Raw genomic sequence first — 20,262 nt, 5'->3', positions numbered from 1 at the left:
TATTCTGTAACAGCCCAGCTCACTAGTAACAATCCAATGTATTTTACAATTTTACAACTAAGAGCAAGTTTATTCTGTAACAGCCCAGCTCACTAGTGATATTGTCCACTAAGAGGTAAATGAGTCTTTTTTGAAGTTTCATCAATTCCATTAGGTCCGGAATGTAGTTTATGACTTAGTCGAGTCATTGGTTCTATTCCCAAGAGGTTCGGGTGTGATTTAGGTGGTTGGTTGAGAAACTAACTTTTGAGGTGATTTGGAGTTGACCACGGTCAAGATCGGGTCAAGACGGTCCCATTTGGATATTTTGAGATTTCAAGCAGGTTCGTATGATGATTTTGGACTTGTCCACAAATTTTGGTTAGATTCCGATGAGTTTTAGATGGGTTTGGGTTGTATGGTGTTTGTTTTCGGTTTTGACGACGTTTTGAGAAAAAAGGGTACCATATTGAGTAAACCAACTTTGATTTGTGTTTCGATTGAACTGTTAGAACCATATCGTAATTTTGGAACTATAGCAATAAAAATCGTCGCGTTTCGCCATCCTAAGAAGGAGATATAACCATTTTACTAAAACATTTCATTGCTGGTTTTCTGGTGTGTTTTTTTTTTTTTTTAAATGTCCTTTGCGATCACGAAGAAGGAAAATGTTTGAACAGTGTATAAATCGACCGGTCCAAAATATTTAGTATTTTGAGCATATTTGTAATTCTAGAGCTCCGTTCGAGGTGATTTTCGCGGCATTGTTCTCATCTCATCGAGGGGGGAAGTATCTAACCCTTATTTTAATGTTTCTTCAAGATTATTTTTGTTGGTTATCGCTTTTATCCGTGTTTGGTTAAGGCAAACTGTGGTTTTGAACCCAAAAGTTGAAAAGTGGTAAACCATGGATTTGAGGATCAAGATGAAGGATTTTTGAATGAGTTTTCTAGATTTACACTAATTAAGCTATGGGTAAACCAATTTTGAAATAAAATTTCAGTTTTGCCCTTTCGGGCTCGGAGTCACCTTTTTGGGTTCCAAATCAAAGTATACCAATATGGGTATCATTAGACTCGTTTAAACTCGTAGAGTACTATTTTGACTATACTGGACTCGATTTTGCAATGAAATTACAATTTTACCCTTTAAGGCTCGAAATTGGCCTTTTGAGTGACTTTTTGCACCCGAATTATTATCCAAGCAATATGGGTGTCTACGACTCATATAGTTATGTAGATTTCGAATTTGAATAGTTGGGATCGTTCGGGGGCTTGAAAGAAGGGCAAGGGCGCGTGGTGATCGCTTGTTCTTCGGACTTCAAATTAGGCATGTTGAGACTATGAACCTTAACTTAAGCGTCATGGTTGGTTTAAATTTGACTAATATGATGGAATAATTGGGTAAATTAAGGGGGTCCTGATGCTTGTGAGGTGATGAACACTTGTATTGGGTACCGGTTCCATGTATGGGTATTTGTGTAATTTCCATTACATAGTCCAGTCTGAATGCCATGCTTTGGACATTAGATAATAGCATAGATTGATTTGTGTATGTGATTGGTATATGAGGTCCTTATTTATTGTTTCCATGCTTATTACCTCTCTTATCTGTGATTTTATGTTCTCATTACTTCTAAATACTCGTTTAAAAGTGGATAAGAGCTAAAGATTGAGTCTTTATTGCTTAGCTTGATTGCATACTGTGTTGCATGTCATATTCATACTTATTATAGTGACTCATGTGAATTTGAGGATACTTGTGAAATGTCGGAGGGAAAGTGATTCCGAATGGAGTGATGATGGTATTATGAGCCAATGGGTTAGAGATAGGTGTTATGAGCCTAAGGGTAAGTTTTGTGATATGTAGCCTACGGGGCTAAGTTATGAGATTGGAAGCCTAATGATGGCTAAGGAACTCAAAGGGAAATGATTTCAGGTGGTATATGGACCTCGCGAGTCCCCTATAGGTCACTTTTCACTAATGTCTGAATGTGTGTATACTGGGTGATGGAAAGGCCTTGCATTGCATTGCATTTCATATCATTGCATATTATATGACTTCATTGATTAATTTGGTTGTGATTTGCCTGAGTTGTTGCTTGATTTACCTTAAATGCCGACATAGAAACTTGACGGACGTGTGGATTAGAAGCTTTTACCTAGGCTTATAACCTGATATTGTTGAGATTATTGTGATTAGAATTAGTGTGGACTAATGGCGATTAAGTGTGGAAGTAGCAATCATAGGCCAACCCTCGTCTCCATTTTCGTTAGGGTCGGTCGACGATACTATTGAGTACATGTTGTTTCCCGTACTCACGCTACATTTGCTGCACCTTTTTGTGTGCAAATTCTGTCCCTAGCGCTAATGTGTCTTGAGGCTTCGTCGATCGTTGAGGAGCCTGTCTTGAAGGATTCGGGGTGAGCTGCTAGCTGATTCGTGGCACCGGATTCTTCTTCTTCATTTAATTATTCATGTCTCCTTGTTTCAGACAGTGTATTAGCTATTATCAAACTTGTATCAGTTTCGTAGTGGTTCTTGTACTAGTGACACCAGGTTTTGGGTGGTTGTAATTATTCCGCATATTTATGATTATGAGATTTAGTTTATGGCTCTTAAATGACGTTATTTATTTCTTTCCATATAATATACTTGTTAAAATTGGTTTAATTGATTGTGGATGGTTCGCCTACCAGGTGGGAGTAAGTGCCTTCACAACTTTGGAATTTTGTTCGTGACATATCTCTTCTATCCTTTCGCTACTACAAGTTGAAAATTCATTTCGCGTAGAGCTTGTTGTAGAAAATTCAAAATAATACAATTAGTGAAATTGTGCAAGCTAAATCAACAAATAAAAGAGAAAAATCCATTAACAGAATTCAATGGAAAACACAGAACAAGTAGGCAAGGCACTTCCATGAAGCTGTCTTTAGGATACTAAGTCACCCCACACTGTGCAAGTGGTTAACAAGAAAGTACATCCTTAGGATACAATGCCTACTCTTGAAATCAAAGTTGCACTCTTGATTTCTTCTACCACAAGAACTCAACCCAATGAGAAAGGATATTTGGAGAAGACAACAAGAGAATGAAGGAATATGTTTTATTTTTGGAAAATGGAATAAACATTCATAATTTATAGCTTCTGCCAATGCCTTTTTAAAGCAAAACTTAAATCACCACCAAATGGGTGCTTTAACCTCAAAAAAACAACATTTGGATTAATGATGAAACAACACAACTGAAGCCAATGTTTGAAATATTCAAACTAACTAGTAGCCCTTCTCCTTTTATTTCTTTAAATAATACTTATATATATATATATATATATATATATATATATATATATATATATATATATATATATATATATATATATAACATTCCTGGAAGCACCTTGCCTATTCGTTCCGTGTTTTCCATTGAATTCTGTATACGAATTTTATACAGAATTTTTCTCTTTTATTTATTGATTTCGCTTGCACAATTTCACTCCATTGTATTATTTTGAATTTTCTACAACAATGCACTCTTTGATTTCTTCTACCATAAGAAATCAACCCAATAGGAAAGGATATTTGGAGAAGACAACAAAAGAATGAAGGAATATGTTTATTGTTTTGAAAAATGGCAGAAACATTCGTAATTTATAGCTCTCTGCCAATGCCTTTTTAAAAGCAAAACTTAAATCACCACCAAATGGGTGCTTTAACCTCAAAAAGCAATAGTTGGATTAAATGATGAAACAACACAACTGTTAAACTAACAACAGAAGCCAACGTTTGAAATATTCAAACTAACTAGTAGCCCTTTATAGACACACACACACACACACACACACACACACACACACATATATATATATATATATATATATATATATATATATATATATAGAAATATTCAAAAAACCTAACTAGTAGACCTTTATTATTTATATATATAACAATCCCCGTTTATTAGTTAATAATAATAATATCCGGACTTGAAAACGCACGAAGGATATTATTTAGTATTTGTATAACACATAAGTAAAGGTAACTAACCAGCCTTGAACCTTTAGAATGAATATGAATATAAAATCCATATTCGAATTTACATGAGTTCTTGTTCTGCAATGGCGACGCCGATTAATATGAGCCTTGCGCTCAATCCTGTTCAGCAAGTTCTATAGAATTCACCATTAAAATCCTTAGAAAGCGGCCTCTCACTTTCTTACATGCATAGGCAATCTCATCAAGGGTGTCTACAGCCGCTTTATCACCCCACTTTATAAGCTAGAGATTGTTAAGAATAAAGTTCAGCCTTCTTATTGTGTGAAAAATCAGTGCATATAGTCAAACATAGGCCTTCAAGGAATAGCAATTCATTTCTATGTATTATCACCCCCACTATTCCTAGAGTATATATATGCACCATAAATGTAACCTCGGCGTTAACATTTCTTGGATAATTCTTGAAGACTAATCCTTGAACTCTTAAAATATGAATTCCCAGTTATGACTAACATTCACATGAAAGAGTAGATGTCATTCAAGATTATCTCTATTAAAATGGTAATAGCCCAATGTTTCCCATGACTACAGTATCTTCTCATATAATAAATGGATAATGAGAATATCTATCAATATTTGATTATAAGCTACACTTAATGTAGTATCACAACATATAAGAATGGTTAGCGTCATTTGTGTGGCCACACTTTATATATTAACCATTCTCTTTTTTTTTCTTCTAAAAAGCTGCTAATATTTAATCAGCTTCAGGAATATACTCACCAAATAAATTTTATCCACCTTATCTTCACCAGAAGTGTACTCTCACATAGTTCTGCCTCGATCATTTTCAAAGTACTTACCGAACAGTCTTGCGGATCAGTACAAAGATGTCTAAACCTATATTCGAGAGGAAATAAGACATTTATGAAACTTCTATTCTTTCATTCCTTATCGTGTGTACTTGGTTCTGTTTGGATTCTAATTTCATTATTTCATTCTATCACAGATAGTGAGGACTCGTTCATCTGTGGGTGGAGATCAGGAGCCTGTACCCGCACCTATAGCTGCTCAGGGACGTTGCACGAGGTAGAGGCAGGGGCGAGGTCGAGGTCGTGGTGCAGTACCTGCGAGAGCCTGAGCACCTGTAGCTGCTCAGGGCCATGCTAGAGCAGTATCTCCTGATCTGGAGGTGGTTCACGAGGGTGAGTCGGATTATGCTGAGGATTATGGATCAGCATAGGTGCCACCCGATTTTATTGCTACTCCAGTGCTACAGGACACCTTGGTTTATATGCTGGGATTCTAAGGGGAATGACTCAGGCGGCTGTTTTGACTGTCACCCCACATGGCTCACACACCCCAATTAGAAGTCAGACTCCAGATTAGATACTTGCTCTAAGGTTCCAGACTCCAGGGTCTCAGCCAGCTGCTGTTGTAGCTCCCCGTGTTGATGGTGGGGTATTGCACCCCATTTGGCTAACAGACCCACTATGTTTGTTGAAGAGCAGAAAATGTTCGACCAATTGAGGTTGATGAACCCTCGGCCCTTTACTGGCGATCCTAATGAAGATGCTTATGGGTTCCTTATCAGTTGTCATGAGAAGCTAAATACCTTGGATTGGTGGCGTCTCAAGAGGTAGATTATACTAAATTTCATATGACTGACGCTACCAAGTGGTGGTGGAGAGATTATGTTTCTAGTAGGCTAGCTAGGTGACCTCCACTTTTATAGACTCGGTTTTCTCAGGTATTTCTTAACCAGTTTGTTCCCCGCAGTTCGAAGGAACTCAAGAGAAGTGAGTTTAAGGGGTTAGAGCAGGAAGATATGTCAATTGCGGAATACGAGGTCAAGTTACATGCCTTGTGTCACGACCCAATTTGACTAAATCGTGCGGGCACTTACCTTTCCTTTTTCGGTAAGCGAACCTTCAACCCAACGATAAATAAGGACATAAATAATTAAATCAAGCAAGCTCAATAGAATAATTACGTAAGTCTCACAATAATATATAATAGAAATAGTGCGGAATAAGGAAAATACCCCCAATGTCTAGTCTGAGTAATACAAGAGAATCTAAATGAAATAATACAAGTCTGGAATAAAATAATACATCAATATGTCTATGTCTCAGAGTAGAAAAGTAAGATATAATAATAAGAGGAGTCTTCAAGGCGGAAAATGACTCGTGCTCACCCTGGAAAATCGATGCTAGTGCTGAAGGCGACTATCAGCCACGGAAGACGGAGGAAGACCCAACCTGGTACTCTGCATTCATAAAATAATGTAGTAAGTGCAGATCAGTACAAAACCACAGTACTGGTAGGTATCATAGGCCGACTAAGTATAGCTAACATTATTCAGACAATAAAGCAAGATAGGCAGATAAATCAACAAGTATAAGTCAAACATAATCGAAACCAAGTACACGTTATTGCCTAAGTAGAGCATCTAATCCCAAATGTGCCAAGTCTCAATATGTCCATTCTGAATCCAATATCACAAGTAAAAACACCAAATCATCTCAATGTAAGTCGTGATGCAATGCAATGCAATAATGTATGAATGCAATGCATTGCCATGCAAGTCCTGTGTACACATGTACTTCGGATAGAAATATCGACATCTCGGTAGCACAGGACAAGGTGACTCGCGAAGTCTAAGTGCCACGTGTCCCGGATCTTTGCCCAACAGACAGATGAGACCCGGATCTTTGCCCACGAGAGTTCTCAGCGGCACCACCTTGGGGGACCCGCAGAGTCCATGCACTCACTCAATCCACGATTCCGAAACTAACATCGGATATCAGACTCTCCCATCACTCTCATTTAAAAATCGAGCCCAGCTCATCACAGTGTTTCATCAAGTACTAATAGGGTATCAACAGTATATCATAATGAATGAGAATGAGTGCAATGCATATGTCAACATCAAGATTCAACTCAATAACTCAAATACCAACAAAGGGGTACGCCATCAACATATCAATGTCACAAGTACCACCATGGGTACACCAATAATATCATGAAAGTCTACACAAGTCACATAGAATTTTATCCTCGTATCAACATCAACCCGTAAGATACTACAATATCACAATCAAGACGGAACAACATATTGACGGAACAACAGATTCCAATATCTACTAACAACACATGGCATCAAGCAAACACAATAGAACAATCAAGTCACAGCACAACGGGGTGGCTAGCCCCAATCAGGCAAAAGGGCCCAACCTAAGACAATATCCAACCCAACTTCATACCCGAAAGTTTACATGCTTTCTCCAACAATATAATCTAGATATATGCTTCGCTATACGAAGTCTCACCAAGGGTAAGTCATAACCTACCTGGATGGCTGAACAGCAAACACGAACAATCACTCGATAGCCTTGCCGTTCCGTTGAGCCTCAAGATCAAAGAAGTCTAGGGATAGTCGAATTTTAGATTAGAAATCATGAAGAACGATACTAATATTGCTAACATTCAATTTACGTCCAAGCCAACCCTAGAATTTGGGGAAACGGGGCCCACATGGGCAAAACGGGAAACTTGAGGGTAAAATATCAAATTAACACTAGGTTATCAAAACCCATTAACTAATTGCTAAATTAACTCAAAGATTCATCCAATTTTGAAATTCAAGCAAAACCCCCAATTTTGGGTATAAGCCCTAACTCTTTGATTCAAGAATTCAACACTAATAATAGAAGATATATGATTAACGACCTTAGATTCATCAAAATCTAGCATAAACTCCATCAACTTCATCATTAATAAGCCTAGATATAAAATCCATCAAAACCCATTTTTAATCTTCCATTACTAAGGGCTAACAAGGAAAGGGGAATCCTTAAGATGATTAGGAACAATGAAATAGTAAGAAGGTTAGGAGAGCTTACCACCAAGAATCTTCACAATAATTCTCCAAGAACAGACCCCAAGAGCTCTATTTTCGTAATGGTATTAAATGACAGACTAATGGCTTTTAACACTTTATTAAATGGACTCACTATCCGTCACCCGCTTTGGCGACGCTAAGGCCGCACCAGCCGTGCCTTGACCGCTACAGCGGTCAAACCCAAATTGCAAGGACCGCTCCAACGGTACCACTGCCATGGTGCTGGTGCCGCCAACGCGGGTACCAGACACCAGACACCAGGATCTACCCAAGTTTTCACACTTTAATCTGATTTTTTGACTAATTCTTGAGGGCGTTTGCTCACATTCCACATATATAGACACACATAAAAACACGCTACGAACGTGCTCGTGGCCTTAAAATTTACAACAGACGTCTCGTTGACCAAGTCAACCCCCGATACCTTAATTCCAAATTCCCAGCCCAAGTCCCAAAATTCATCCGAGTGCATTGGGAACTGAACCTGATATACACATAAGTTCTAAGTGACCATCCGGACATCTCGGAATTGACGAATTTCTAAAAGAGGTCCATTTACCCAAAAGTCAACTCTGGGTCAACTCATTTTCGCTTAAGCTCATATTTCACAAAACGTCACTCGAATTAAGTCTAGACACCTCGAGCAACGTGCCAACGGTCTCCTCGGGTCAAAAGTTAGCTAACAAAGCTCCGAAAGGGGCGAAAATGCCGAAAAAACTATAGCGACCAAATGGGTTGTTACATCAGATACCAATTAAACCATCGCTCGTCCTCGAGCAAAGAAAGGAAAAGAACGGGGAAATACCTGAATCAACGAACAACTGGGGATATCGACTATGCATGTCGGACTCAGTCTCCCAAGTAGCCTCCTCAATAGGACGGTGCTTCCATTGCACCTTCACATAAACAATCTCTTTCGACCTCAACTTTCGAACCGGCCTATCCAACATCGCAATAGGCTCCTTCTCATAAGTCAAATTCTCATCAAGTAATATAGAATCCCAACGAACAATGCAGGTACTGTCGGCATGGTACTTCTTCAACATCGAAACATGAAAAATCGGATGAACTCCCGCCAAGCCTGGCGGCAATGCCAACTCATAAGCTACATCACCCAGACGGTCAACAATCTCAAATGGTCCAATATACCTGGGGCTAAACCTGCTCCTCTTCCCGAACCTCATAACACCCTTCATGGGTGAAACCTTCAAACCAGCCAACTGGAGATCTACATCTCCTACCATATAAAGCCTCAAAAAGCGCCATGTAGATACGCGAATGATAACTGTTATTGTACGCAAACTCTACTAATGGTAAGTGTTGATCCCAATAACCACCAAAATCAATAACACACGCTCTCAACATGTCCTCGAGCACCTGGATGGTCTGCTCGGACTGGCCATTGGTCTGGGGATGAAAAGCTATACTGAGATCCAATCGGGTACCCAACTCTTCATGAAATGCACTCCAGAATTGGGAAGTAAAGATAGTACCCCGATCAAATACAATAGAAATAGGAACCCCATGCAATCTCATAATATCCCAAATGTACAAGTTGGCTAACTTCTCCGCGGTATAGGAAACCTAAATTGGAACAAAGTAAGCAGACTTAGTTAACCGATCAACTATCACCCAAATACAGTCAAACTTGCCCAAGGTCTTTGGAACACCCACAACAAAATCCATAATAATCCTCCCCCACTTCCACTCGGGAATGGGCATCCTCTGAAGTACACCGTCGGGTCGCTGGTGCTCATACTTTACCTGTTAACAATTACCACACTTAGCCACGAAATCAAATATATCTCTCTTCATCTGACGCCACCAATAGTGTTGTCTCAATTCACGGTACATCTTAGTCGACCCCGGATAAATAGAATAGTGAGAGCTATGAGCCTCAGATAAGATCAACTGAATCAAATCACTAACATAAAGAATGCACACGCGTCCCTTAATTGTCAAAATGGCCTCAGAATCAATCACGACCTCCTTGGCCTCATCCCTTAAAAATCTATCTTGAATCTTGCTCAACTGAGCATCTTCAAACTGATGAGTCCTGATCCGATCCATTAAGGATAACCTCGCCTCTACACAAGCCAAAATCCTGCTCGGGGATGAAATATCAAGGCGAACGAAACTGTTGGCCAGAGTTTGAACCTCCATGGCCAACGAATGCTCCGAAACAATCAATCGAGCTAAGCTCTCCATACTCACTACCTTGCGACTCAAGGCATCAACCACAATATTGGCTTTCCCGGGACGATAAAGAATAGAGATGTCATAGTCCTTCCGGAGCTCAATCCATCGGCGCTGCCTGGAATTAAGATCTCTCTGGGTAAACACATGCTGAAGACTAAGCTGATCGGTGAAAACCTCACAATGGACACCGTACAAATAATGCCTCCAAATCTTAAAAGCGAAGACCGCGACCAACAACTCCAAATCATGGGTAGGGTAACACTTCTCATGAATTTTCAACTGACGGGAAGCATAAGCTATCACTCTACCCTCCTGTATCAACACAACACCCATACCCACACGAGAGGCATCACAATAGACCGCGAAATCCTTACCCTTCATAGGTAACACTAAGATCGAGGCTGAAGTCAAAACAAGCTTGAGCTTTTGAAAGCTCTCCTCATAATAATCTGACCACTGGAAGGGAACATCCTTCTGAGTCAGTCTGGTCAAAGATGAAGCAATAGTAGCAAAACCCTTCACGCAGCGACGGTACTAGCTGACCAAGCCCGTAAAACTACGAATCTTAGTAATAGTAGTGGCCTCGCCCAACCCCTCACAGCCTCAATCTTCTGTGGGTCAATATTAATCCCATCCTTAGACATAACATGGTCCAAGAATGCCACAGACTCCGACCAGAACTCACACTTTGAAAATTTAGCAAACAAGCTATGCTTCTTCAACAACCCAAGAACAGAACGAAGATGGCTCTCATGCTCCTCTCTACTCTTGGAATATACCAAGTATCATCAATGAACACAGTCAAGAAGGACTCAAGAAATGGCCTAAAACTGTCATTCATCAAGGTCATAAATGCAGCCGAGACATTGGTAAGCCCAAAAGACATCACTAGAAACTCATAGTGGCCATATTTCTTCCGAAAGGCTATCTTCAGAATATCCTCCACCCTGATGTTCAACTGGTGGTAGCCTGAACGCAAATCAATCTTCAAAAACACCGAAGCACCTTGAAGCTGGTCAAACAGATCATCAATACGAGGCATAGGGCACTTGTTCCGAATAGTAACCTTGTTTAGCTGGCGATAATCAATGCATATCCTCATGGTCCCATCTTTCTTCTTCACAAATAACACAGGAGCACCCCAAGGGGAGACACTCTATCTAATGAACCCCTTGCTCAATAAATCCTGTAACTGCTCCTTAAGCTCTCTCAACTCAGCAAGTGCCATCCGATATGGCGGAATAGAAATAGGGCGAGTGCCCAGATCCAAGTCAATACAGCAATCAATGTCGCGGTCGGGTGGCATACCCTGCAGATCCAATGGGAATATCTCCGCTAACCCGCTCACAATAGGGATGGACTCAAGGGGTGAGGACGCAACAGTCGTATCACGAACATGAGCCAAATAGGCTAAACACCCCTTATTGACTAATTTATTCGCTTGATGGAAGGAAATGATCTTCTTCGGAGCGGGACTAGGAGTACCCCTCCACTCGCGCCTAGGAATGCCCAGCATGGCTAAGGTAATTGTCTTGGCGTGACAGTCCAATAGCTCATGAGAAGGAGAAAGCCAGGACATCCCCAATATAATATCAAAGTACACCACATAGAGAATCATCAAATCTACCCAAGTGTCATACCCCATAAAAGTATCCAAACAAGACCGGTAAACTTGATCAACAATCATAGAATCTCCGATCGGAGTAGAAACATGAATAGGTACATCTATGCTATTACAAGGCAAATCCCAACCAACGGCATGATATGCAAATACATACGAATAGGTAGATCCAGGATCAAATAACACAGATGCTGCTTTATGACGAACCGAAATGGTGCCTGCAATAACAACATCTGAGGCCTCTTCCTCGAGCCTATCCGAAAATGAGTAAAAACGGGCCCCACCAAGTCCAGTCTGAGATTCCCCTCTCGCACTCTGGGACCTACCTCTAGCTGACTAGGATCCACCTCTGGAACCCTAAAACCACTGTGGCCTGACTGAGCGCCGCCCCTCTAAGTAGCCCCACCTCGACCACCAAACGATGTCGGAGTCCTCTGTGGCTGATAATCCCATCTGGGTCGGGAACACTTCCTAGCAATATATCCAACCTCTCCATATGAAAAGCAGATCAGAGGGGACGGCGGCTGATAAACTGAAGCTGGGGACCCGAAAGAAACAACCCTGTCTACTGGTCTGAAAAATGAACTCTCTTGAGCTCTCTGTTTGGGTGGCTCACTGGGGGAAGCCTGTAAAGCTGAATGCACATGACGGCTGGAATATGGCTGATGCGGCCTAGAAGACTGACTGATGCCTCTCGAACTAGAACCACCATAACTTCCAGACTGATGCGGTCTCTTGTCACCACCACCAAATGCACGGGCCTTTGCGCCCTCAACCATAGAAGCATGCTTGATGGACTAGAAGGAAGCCCCCATAGCCTCCATATAAAGGCAAGGAATCCGCAGAGAGCCGACTAGCCCACCAACAAAACGCCTGATCCTGTCGGCCTCAGTAGGGATCAAAAGAGTAGAATAACTAGCCAGATATAGAAAGCGGGTCACATAGGTCTCCAAAGATAAACCCCTGTGCTCAAGATGTAGAAACTTCTCCCTACGCGCCTCTCTAAAAGACTGGGGCACATGCTTCTCAAGAAAGGCCCGGTAGAACTGAGTCCAAGTCAGGAAGGGGAACCCTCAGGTCAGCAAGCCACAACATACCTCCATCAGGTCTTCGCGTCGCCGCGAAACTGGTAGGCTACATAGTCAACCCCATGGGTCTCCACGATCCCCATCCGGTGTAGCAACTCATGCATATCTAGAATGAACTCATAAGCGTCCTCAGAAGAAGTATCCAAAAAACTCGGCAGCTCTAATTTCCTGAACCTCCCAACCAAATCCTGATCATACACGGTCATAACAGCGCCCTCCATGGGCCTAAGATCATTACCAGGAGCGGGTATCACATCAATATGGGGAGCCATAGCTGCAGCGGGGTGTGCTACCCGAGCAGGTCCTTGCTCAGGGGTCTGCGCCCCAACTCTGGTCTGTGAACCTCTACCAGGAGTAGTAACACAAGCGGACACCTGTTGGGCATCAAGATGAAGTAAAACCCTTTCTATAGTATCCTGCATGGCCTGATCAGAAGTAACCTCAGGCTTTGTCCTTGCTGGGGCCACCTCCTCAGGCTCTGGAGACAAAGATCTCTCTCGCCGTTGTCCTACCGCAGGAGCTCTGCCCTTGGCTGGGGCAGCCCCGCGGCCTCTAGCACTACCGCGCCCACGGGTGCCAGCCGTAGCTGCTGGCTTTGGCACCTGACCTGAGGCCATAGTAGCTTGAGTCCTCACCATCTGTGAGAGAAGAGATAAGAGTCAGATACCAATTTGATCTTTCCAGATACCAATTAGAATAAAGTAGCACGAAAGAATGAAAGAAAGTGAGATTCCCTAAATGTCCTATAGTCTCTCCCAGATAAGTACGAAGCTCATCGTACTGATTCACGAGACTCTACTAGACACACTTTTGTATTATAGACCGGGCAACCTAGGGCTCTAATACCAACTTATCACGATCCAATTTGACAAAGTCGTGCGGGCACTTACCTTTCCTGCCTAAATAAGTGAACCCTCAACCCAACGATAAGTAAGGACATAAATAATTAAATCAAGCAAGCGGAATAGAATAATTACGTAAGTCTCACAGTAATATATAATAGAAATAGTGCGAAATAAGAAAAATACCCTCGAGGTCTGTTCTGAGTCATACCAGAGCATCTAAATGAAATAATACAAGTCTGGAATATAATAATACATCAATCTGTCTATGTCTCAGAGCAGAAAAGTAAGACATAACAATAAAAGGAGTCTTCAAGGCGGCGAACGACTCGTGCTCACCCTGGAAACTCGATGCTAATGCAGAAAGAGACTATCAGCCATGGGAGACAGAGGAAGACCCAACCTGGTACTCTGCATTCATAAAATAATGCAGCAAGTGCAGATCAGTACAAAACCACAGTACTGGTAGGTATCATCGGCTGACTAAGTATAGCTAACATAATTCAGACAATAAAATAAGATAGGAAAATAAATCAACAAGTATAAGTCAAACATAATTGAAACCAAGTACACATCATCGCCTAAGTAGAGCATCTAATCCCAAATGTGACAAGTCTCAATATGTCCAATCCGAATCCAATATCACAAGTAAAAACACCAAATCATCTCAATATAAGCCGTGATGCAATGCAATGCAATAATGTATGAATGCAATGCAATGCCATGCAAATGTTGTGTACACATGTACTCCGGACAGAAATATCAACATTTTAGTAGCACAACCCAAGGTGACTTGCGAAGTCTAAGTGCCACTCGTCCCAGATCATTTCCCAACAGACAGATGAGACCCAGATCTTTACCAACGGGAGTTCTCACCGGCACCACCCTGGGGGACCCGTGATGTCCATACACTCACTTAATCCACGATGCCAAAAATAACGTCGGATATCGGACTCTCCCATCACCCTCATTTAAAAACCGAGCCCAGCTCATCACAATGTTTCATCAAGTACCAACAGTGTATCAAAGTATATCATGAAGAATGAGAATGAGTGCAATGCATGTGTCAACATCAAGTATCAACTCAATATCTCAAGTACCAACAAAGGGGTACGCCATCAACATATCAATGTCACAAGTACCAACATGGGTACGCCAACAATATCATGAAAGTCTACACAAGTCATATAGAATTTCATCCCCGTATCAACATCAACCCGTAAGATACTACAATATCACAATCAAGATGGAACAACAGATTGAAGTATCTACTAACGACACGTGGCATCAAGGCAACACAATAGAACAATCAAGTCATAAAACAACGGGGTAGCTAGCCCCAATCACGTAACAGGGCCCAACCTAAGACAATATCCAACCCAACTTCATACCCGAAGGTTTATATGCTTTCTCCGACAATATAATCTAGATATATGCTTCACTATACGAAGTCTCACCAAGGGTATGCCATAACCTACCTGGATGGCCGAACAGCAAACACCATTAATCACTCGATAACTTTTCCCTTCGGCTGAGCCTCAAGATCAAAGAAGTCTAGGGATAATCGAATTCTAGATTAGAAATCATGAAGAATAATACTAATATTGCTATCATTCAATTTAGGTCCAAGCCAACCCTAGAATTTGGGGAAATGGGGCCACAAGGGCAAAACGGAAAACTCGAGAGTAAAATATCAAATTAAACACTAGGTGATCAAAACCCATCAACCAATTGCTAAATTAACTCAAAGATTCATCCAATTTCAAAATTCAAGCAAAACCCCCAATTTTGGGTATAAAACCTAGCTTTTTTATTCACGAATACAACACTAATAATAGAAGATATATGATTAACAACTTTAGATTCATCAAAATCTAGCATAAACTCCATCAACTTCATCATTAATAAGCCTAGATATAAAATTCATCAAAACCCACTTTTAATCTTCCATTACTAAGGGCTGACAAGGAAAGGGGAATCCTTAAGATGATTAGGAACAATGAAATAGTAAGAAGGCTAGGAGAGCTTACCACTAAGAATCTTCACAATAGTTCTCAGAGAACAGACCCCAAGAGCTCTATTTTCATAATGGTATTAAATGACAGACTAATGGCTTTTAACACTTAATTAAATGAACTCACTGTCCGTCACTCGCTTTGGCGACGCTAAGGCTGCCTCAGCGATGCCGCTCCAGCGGTGCCTTGTCCGCTACAACGATCAAGACCAAATGGCTAGGACCGTTCCAGCGGTAGGGTGACCGCTCTAGTGGTACCGCTGCCGCAGTGCTGGTACCGCCAAAGCGCGCACCAGACACTAGGATTTACCCAAGTTTTCACACTTCAATCCGACTTTTTGACTAATTCTCGAGGCCATCTGCTCACATTCCACATTCATAGACACACATAAAAACACACTACGAACGCGCTCGTGGCCTCAAAATTCCTAACGGTGGTCTCGTTAACCGAGTCAACCCTCGATACCTTAATTCTAAATTCCCAACCCAAGTTTCAAAATGCATCCGAGTGCATTGGAAACCAAACTAGATATACACACAAGATCTAAATGACCATCCGGACCTCTCGGAATCCATGAATTTTCAAAAACAAATCGTTCACCCAAAAGTCAACTTTGGATCAACTCTTTTTTGCTTAAGCTCATATTTCAAAAAAAAGTCACCTGAATCAAGTCTAGACACCTTGGGAAGCGTGCCAACGGTCCATTTGGGTCAAAAGTGAACTAACCAAGCTCAAAAAGAGGCGAAAATGCTGGAAAGACTATAACCATCACTCGTCCTCGAGCGAAGAAGAGAAAAGAACGGGGAAATACCTAAATCAGTGAATAACTGGGGATATCGGCTACGCATGTCGAACTCAATCTCCTAAGTATCCTCCTCAACAGGACGGTGCTTTCATTTCACCTTCACAGAAGCAATCTCTTTCGACCTCAACTTTCGAACCTGCCTATCCAAGATCGCAATAGGCTCCTCCTCATAAGTTAAATTCTCATCAAGTAATATAGAATTCCAACGACCAATACAGGTACCGTCGGCATGGTACTTCTTCAGCATCGAAACATGAAAAACCAGGTGAACTCCTGCCAAGCCTGGTGGCAATGCCAACTCATAAGCTACATCACCCACATGGTCAACAATTTCAAATGGACCAATATACCTGAGGCTCAACTTGCCCCTCTTCGCGAACTTTATAACACCCTTCATGGGTGAAACCTTCAATAGAACCTCGTCACCAATAGCAAACTCTAAATCTCGGGCTTTCCGGTCAGCAAACATCTTCTGCCGACTCTGAGCTGCAAAAAGCATGGCCTGAATGACTCTAACTCTATTAAGGGACTCTCTCAACAGATTCGTACCTCAAGGTCGAGCCTCAAACCATCAAATCAGCCAACCAAAGATCTACATCTCCTACAATATAAAGCCTGAAAAGGCACCATGCTAATACTCGAATGATAATTGTGATTGTACGCAAACTCTACTAATGGTAAGTGTTGATCCCAATGACCGCCAAAATCAACAACACATGCTCTCAATATGTCCTCAAGCACCTAGATGGTCCGCTTGAACTGGCCATCGATCTGGGGATAAAAAGCTGTACTGAGATCCAATCGGGTACCCAACTCCTTATGAAATGCCCTCCAAAATTTAAAAGTGAAGATAGTACCCCGATTATATACAACAGAAATGGGAACCCCATGCAATCTCATAATATCCCGAATGTACAACTTGGCTAACTTCTCCACGGTATAGGAAACCTGAACTGGAACAAAGTGAGCAGACTTATTCAACCAATCAACTATCACCGAAATAGAGTCAAACTTGCCCAGGGTCTATGGAAGACCCACAACAAAATGCATGGTTATCCTCTCCCACTTCCACTCGGGAATGAGCATCCTCTAAAGTACACCGTCGGGCTACTGGTGCTCATACTTTACCTACTGACAATTGCCACACTTAGCCAGGAAATCAACTATATTTCTCTTCATCCGACGCCACCAATAGTGTTGTCTCAAATCACGGTACATCTTAGTCGCCCCGGATGAGTGGAATGGCGAGAGCGATGAGCCTCAGACAAGATCAACTGAATCAAATCACCAACACGAGGAACGCACACGCATCTCTTAATCCTCAAAATGCGTTCAGAATCAATCACAGCCTCATTGGCCTCACCCCTCAAAATTCTACTCAAATCTTGCTCAATTGAGCATCCTCAAATTGATGAGTCCTGATTCGATCCAATAAGGATGACCTCGCCTCTATGCAAGCCAAAATCCTACCCGGGGATGAAATATCAAGGCAAACGAAACTATTGGCCAGAGTCTGAACCTCCATGGCCAACAGACGCTCCGAAACAATCTATCGAGCTAAACTCTCCATACTCGCTGCCTTGCGACTCAAGGCATCAGCCATAACATTGGATTTCCCGGGATCATAAAGAATAGATATGTCATAGTCCTTCAGGAGCTCCATCCATCGACGCTGCCTAGAATTACGATATGCCTGGGTAAACACATGATGAAGACTACGTTGATCCGAGAAAACCTTATAATGGACACCGTACAAATAATGCCTCCAAATATTCAAAGTGAAGACCACGGCCAACAACTCCAAATCATGGGTAGGGCAATTCTTCTCATGAATTTTCAACTAACGGGAAACATAAGCTATCACTCTACCCTCCTTCATCAACGCAACACCCAAACCCACACGAGAGGCATTATAATAGATCGCAAAATCCTTACATTTCATGGGTAATGCTAATATTGGAGCTGAAGTCAAAAGAAGCTTGAGCTTTTGAAAGAACTCCTCACAATCATCTGACCATTGGAAGGGAACATCCTTCTGAGTCAGTTTGGTCAAAGATGAAGCAATAGAAGCAAAACCCTTCACGAAGTGACGGTAATAGCTAGCCAAACCCATAAAACTACGAATCTCAGTAACAGTAGTGGGCCTCGCCTAAACCCTCACAGCGTCAATCTTCTGTTAGTCAACCATAATCCCATCCTTAGACACAACATGGCCCAAGAATGCCAAAGACTCCAACTAGAACTCACACTTAGAAAATTTAGCAAACAAGCTATGCTTCTTTAACAACCCAAGAACAGAACGAAAATGGCTCTCATACTCCTCTCTACTCTTGGAATATACCAAGATATCATCAATGAACACAATCATGAAAGAATCAAAGAATTTCCTAAAAATGCCATTCATTAAGGTTATAAATGCAGTCGAGGCATTAGTAAGCCCAAAAGACATTACTAGAAATTCATAGTGGCCATATCTCGTCTGAAAGCTTGTCTTCGGAATATCCTTTGCCCTGATTTTCAACTGGTGGTAGCCTGAATGCAAATCAATCTTCAAAAATACTGAAGCTTCCCGAAGCTAGTCAAACAGATCATCAATACGAGGCATAGGTGTAACGACCCGGGGTCGTTATAGTCCTTCCGGTATTTTTGCCCTTTTTCTGAGCTTGGTTAGCTCACTTTTGATTCGAGGGAACTATTGGCACGCTTCCTGAGGTGTCTAGACTGAATTTGGGAAACTTTTGTGAAATGTGAGCTTAAAGTGAAAAAGAGAGTTAACCCAAAGTTGACTTTTGGGTAAACGGACGTTATCAAAAATTCGTCAATTCTGAGAGGTCTGAATGGTCATTTATAACTTGTGTGCATATCTGGTTCGGTTTCTGATGCACTCGGATGCATTTTTTGACTTGGGTTGGAAAATAGGAATTAAGGTATCGGGGGTTGACTCAGTCAACGAGACCTCCGATGGAACTTAGGAGACCACGAGCACGTTCATAGCATATTTTTATGCGTGTCTATATGTGCGGTATGTGAACAGATGGCCTCGAAAATTAGTCAAAAAATCGGATTGAATTGTGAAACTTAGGTGGATTTCTGGTGTCTGGTGCCCGCTTAGGTGGCGGCACCAGCGGTACAGCTTGAGTGGTCACCCTGCTATTGGAGCGATCCAAGCCAATTAGGCTTGACCGCTGGAGCAGTCCCAGCATCGCCAAAGCAGGTGACGGGCAGTGAGTATAGTTAATTACGTGTTAAAAGCTTTAAGTCCCTCATTTATTACCATTACAAAAATAGAACACTTGGGATCTGTTCTTGGAGATTTTTAGTGAAGATTCTTGGTGGTAAGTTCTCCTAATCCTTTTACTATTTCATTAATCCTAATCATCTTAGAATTCCTCTTTCCTTATCAATTCCTTAGTAATGGAAGATTAAAAGTGGGTTTGGTGGTTTTGCTATCTAGGCTTATTAATGATGAAATTGGTGGAGTTTATGCTAGATTTTGATGAATCTAAGGTTACTGATTGTTTATCTTCCATTATTAGTGTTGAATTCATGAATCAAAGATTTAGGGTTTATACCCAAAATTGAGGGTTTTGCTTCAATTTTGAAATTGGGGGATTTCATGAGCTAATTTAGCAATTAGTTGTTGGGTTATGATTATTGTTGTTGGTACTTGTGATACTGAGCATGATTATTGATGTTGATACATGCATTGGACGCACTCTTATTCTTCATGATATACTGTTGAGACATTGTTGGTACTTGATGAAGCACTATGATGAGCTGGGCTCGGTTTTAAAATGAGAGGGACGTGAGA

This window comes from Lycium barbarum, chromosome 11, assembly GCF_019175385.1.
Source record: "Lycium barbarum isolate Lr01 chromosome 11, ASM1917538v2, whole genome shotgun sequence".
Taxonomy (NCBI): domain Eukaryota; kingdom Viridiplantae; phylum Streptophyta; class Magnoliopsida; order Solanales; family Solanaceae; genus Lycium; species Lycium barbarum.
Note: the sequence above shows the minus strand (reverse complement) of the source record.